We start from the raw sequence: 4,354 nt of genomic DNA, 5'->3' as shown, positions 1-4,354 counted from the left end.
TTACTGACGGGTTTTGAGGTACGCGAAATAATGTACCCTTTTTGGACAGTTGCGCGTAAATAAGATGTGCCCTATGTAGATAGTAGCCCCTGAGACTCTGTGTGTTGTCAAAAGTGACGGCGCACAGAGGATCATAATCCCAGGTCTAATATGCCACCTTTATACATAGGTGGCAAAGTGTCCGGTGGCCAGCCGGACTGATGGATTTGCCGAGCTAAAGCGGCAACTTGACGTGGCAGATGCCGACATCGCGCTTTTCAACAAGCGGCTTGACGAGGCACAAGGTATGTAATTCCTTTGGCGGCGCCTGGTAAGAGGAGCTTTATGCCAGTATCTTACAATGTGTGCGCTTGATGCAGATGGTGCTGCTGCCATGGAGAATCTTCGGGCGGAACTTGCCCGAGCCAAGGAGCAAGCCAAGAAAAGTGATGCGGCTGCCGGAAAGGCAATTGAAGAGCTGAAAGCCGAACAGGCTGCTCACTGCCGAAGAAAGAAGGAAATGGCCGTGAGGCTGAAGAACGTTGCTAACCGTTGCAAGCTTCTTGAAAAAGAAGATCGGGGGGAACAGACAGACCTAAAGAAGGCCGTTGCCGATGCCAAGGATGCTCGCTCTGCAATGAGAGCTATGAAGGAGGAGCTGTGTCAGGCCAGAGAGATCGCGGCTGGAAAGCCCTTTATGCCGCGGAGGAAGTTCTGTGATCCTAAACATGCTCCGTTAGACCAGATGTGGAGTACGGCAGACACCTATCTGGATTTAGCAGCGAGTGCCGCAGATGCCGCCGAACACTTCTGAGATCAAGAAGATTGCGAAGTGGAAAAGCTCTTCTGGTCGCAGTTCCACAATCCAGAGCGTCCACTGTCATTAGCCGATCGTTTGGCCGAATGGGCCGAGCTAAATAGGTTGTCCGGCCTCGCCATGAAGTATGTCATGAGTCATCTGTGGCCGGAGAGGCCAGAGCCGAAAAGTTATTTCAACTTGGTGCAGCAGTTCCTTGGTGCGGCGCCGCATATCAATGCGATGAAGAGGTCAGCGTGCATAGAGGGTGCGCAGATGGCTCTTGCCCGTGTCAAGACATGCTGGGCGGAAATGGAAGTCGCCGCTGTTGCATCCCCAGACTCGGATGGAAGCCGAGTACCTGCCGAGCGCTATTTTCAGGAAGTTCTGCAAGGCGCTCGTTTAATAGAGACGCAATGCTCGAAGGATACTATATTCGAATAGCATGTATTATTGTAAAACAATATTTTGATAAATTGTAGAAGCTTTTTATACTTGTGCCTGCAAGTATTGGAATACCTCTTGTGCGGCCGTTTAACATATACATATATATAATCTGAAAGATGGCAGTCGTCGGCTTCAGCCCCCACGCACATAATGCGGGGGTGTTCGCAGAAGGCGCATTTTCACACTTGATCCAACGTCTTGGTCCTACAAAGGAGGTGATAGCGCAGCGAACTAGGCAATCGGACTATGATGCTTTATCACTTTCACTTAGCCATAGGAGTTTGACATTGAGGCTACTTATATAGCCCATGGTGGCGCCTGCGCTCGCCCGAACTCGGGGCGCGTATGTGCCTGTCCGGGAAACGGCCCTTCGTTAATGCGAAGGAATCCTAAAGTTTCCAGTATGTCATCGAGTGGTTGACCAGTCTCACGCTAATCATGATAGTCAGTTTTCGTCTTTCTCTACTGAGGTGCTCGCCTGGCCGAACCGGGGCACAATCGCAGTAGTTCTCCTGGTGCCGCCTTAGCCGATAGAGCGGAACATAAGGCAGCAAAACACAGGAGCCGGGCAAACCCAACATTTTACCAAAGACATGATTCGGAGCTGATGCATATAAGGCCAAACTCGCGACACCGAACACTCCCTAAAGTATTCGGTCTTTATGAGGGCGGGCGGGATAACGCCCTTAGTGATAAGCCCCTAGTGTCCAGGTACGCGCAAAACTCTGACGTGGCCACATGCCAAAACGCCAGCCTCCCCCTTGGTTATACCAAGAAACCAGGGGATGTGTATTAACAAGAGACAATAAAAAAGGTTTACGCAGGGTCTTAATCTGAAAAGAATCCTTGGAACGGGTCCCTGCTACACGTCTGCGCCTGTGTCTCCGTTGTGCCGTATCCTGGACGGGCGTAGCACGGTGTTCATCTGTAAAAGAGAGGAACTTAGTTAAAGAAAGATCGTGTCGAACATGAGTTATACTAAATAAACAAAGTATAAATCGAAATGGGTAAAATTGAGCTTTATTGTCTCTTGTTTTATATGCGCGAAGCCCCTAGTACAGGGGTATACGGCTATTAAGCCTTTATCAATTGTATGTTTATGCCAGACTCGTCTAGCCGTGTCCGTGGTCTTGACGACCTGTTTAGATGCTTTGGCTGTGAAGCCGCTTTATTGTGGGGCTGTCAAGGCAGCCGCACTGTTTTTCGCGTGGGAGGAACACTCAATGTTTTCCCTTTAATGAGATGATGCCTCGTGGACCGGGCATCTTAAGCGTAAGAGATGCATAATGCGGTATTGCGTTAAAGCAGGCGAAAGCTTCGCGTCCCAGCAGTGCTTGATAGCTACTTGAGAATGGGGCGATGTGGAAAGTTGTTGTTCACCACGGAAGTTATCGGGGGAGCCGAACATAACTTCTAGCCGGAGAGAACCCATGCAACGAGCATCCGGGCCTGGCGTTACCCCTTCAAAGGAGGTTTTGCTATGGCGAATTTTTGTTGGGTCTATCCCCATGTTGCGGATTGTGTCCTGGCATAACAGGTTTAGACCACTGCCGCCGTCCATCAGGACATTTGTAAAATGGAGTCCGCCGATTATTGGATCTAATACCAAGGCAGTCCAGCCTGCGTTCCGGATACTTCTAGAGTAATCCTGATGGTCGAAGGTGATCGGTTTTAGCAACCATTGGCGAGACTCCTTTGGGATAGGCCGCATGGCGCGTATCTCTGGTGGCGCCGTTCTGTTCGTTACGTGAAGTAAGTGTACTATTTTGACTTCTTGTGGGAAATCCTTTTGTTTTCTGGTGCTCTGCTTGTGGGGTTCGTCGTCGTCCTCACTTGGTGTGTCGAGCCCCTTGTGTTCGGCGTTGAGTTTGCCGGCTTGCTTGAAAACCCAACAATCACTGTGGGTATGGTTCGCAGGCTTCCCGGGAGTACTGTGTATTTGACATATCTTGTCCAAGATTTTGTTTAAGTTGGATAGCTCGTCCCTGTTATCCTTGAGGGGCAGCTTTCTCTGATTCTGCCGCGAGCTTTTGAATCTGGCATTGACCGCCGTGCTCTTTGGGCTGTTTCCCTTATTCCGGCGCTGGTCCTTGCTGCGTCGGGGTTTTCCATTTCCATCCCTAACTTCGGATGTACTTGGGTCGCTAGTGCTACATCTTGCCAACCAGCTGTCCTCTCCTACGCAAAAGCGGGTCATGAGGCTTGTTAATGCGGCCATTGTTCTTGGCTTTTCTTGGCCGAGGTGTCTGGCGAGCCATTCGTCCCGAACGTTGTGCTAAAAAGCTGCTAGGGCTTCGGCGTACGGACAGTCGACTATCTGATTCTTTTTAGTAAGAAATCTGTTCCAGAATTTCCGGGCTGACTCTCCGGGCTGTTGAGTTATGTGACTGAGATCGTCTGCATCTGGAGGGCGGACATAGGTCCCTTGAAAATTTGCCCGGAAAGCATCCTCAAGCTCTTCCCAACTTCCAATGGTGTTTTCGGGAAGGCTTTTGAGCCAATGCCGGGCTGGCCCTTTAAGCTTGAGGGGTAAGTATTTTATGGCGTGGAGGTCGTCTCCTCTGGCCATGTGTATGTGGAGGATATAATCCTAGACCCCAGGGTCTGTTGTTCCGTCGTACGCCTCTATGTTTACGGTCTTGAATCCCGCTGGAAATTCATGGTCCAGCACCTCATCGGTGAAACATAGGGGGGTGTGCGGCACCCATGTATTTGGGTGTGCCGTGATGTTCAGATATTTGTTGTGTTGCATTGCTTACTAGAGCTTGCTTTCTTGGCCCGTATATAGATCTGGCTGGGCAGTCTTTTTGATGCAGATCCTTTGGTGGATCACGTGCCGGCTTATGTGCGGCGCCGCTTGCCACTCCATGTTGGCCAGGCGATCGTCCATCTGACCGGATGGCTTTCCTATTTTTTGACTGTGGGGGCTCTAAGCCTTCCTCGTCAAATTCAGGCAGTAGCTTTCGCTTTGGATAGCTTTTTGTGCGGCGACTGCCGGCATATTTGTCTGCGGTGTTGCGTACTTTGCTCCATCTGATTTTGCGTGCATCTTCCGCAGTTTTGAGCTTCCTCTTCTGCTTTTTCAGGCTATGCGCAGTGGCGACGAGCCTTTTGTGGAGGTTCTTCTGCTCC

This window comes from Triticum urartu, chromosome 1A (assembly GCF_056163025.1).
Source record: "Triticum urartu cultivar PI428250 chromosome 1A, HENAU_Tu73, whole genome shotgun sequence".
NCBI classification, from domain to species: domain Eukaryota; kingdom Viridiplantae; phylum Streptophyta; class Magnoliopsida; order Poales; family Poaceae; genus Triticum; species Triticum urartu.
Note: the sequence above shows the minus strand (reverse complement) of the source record.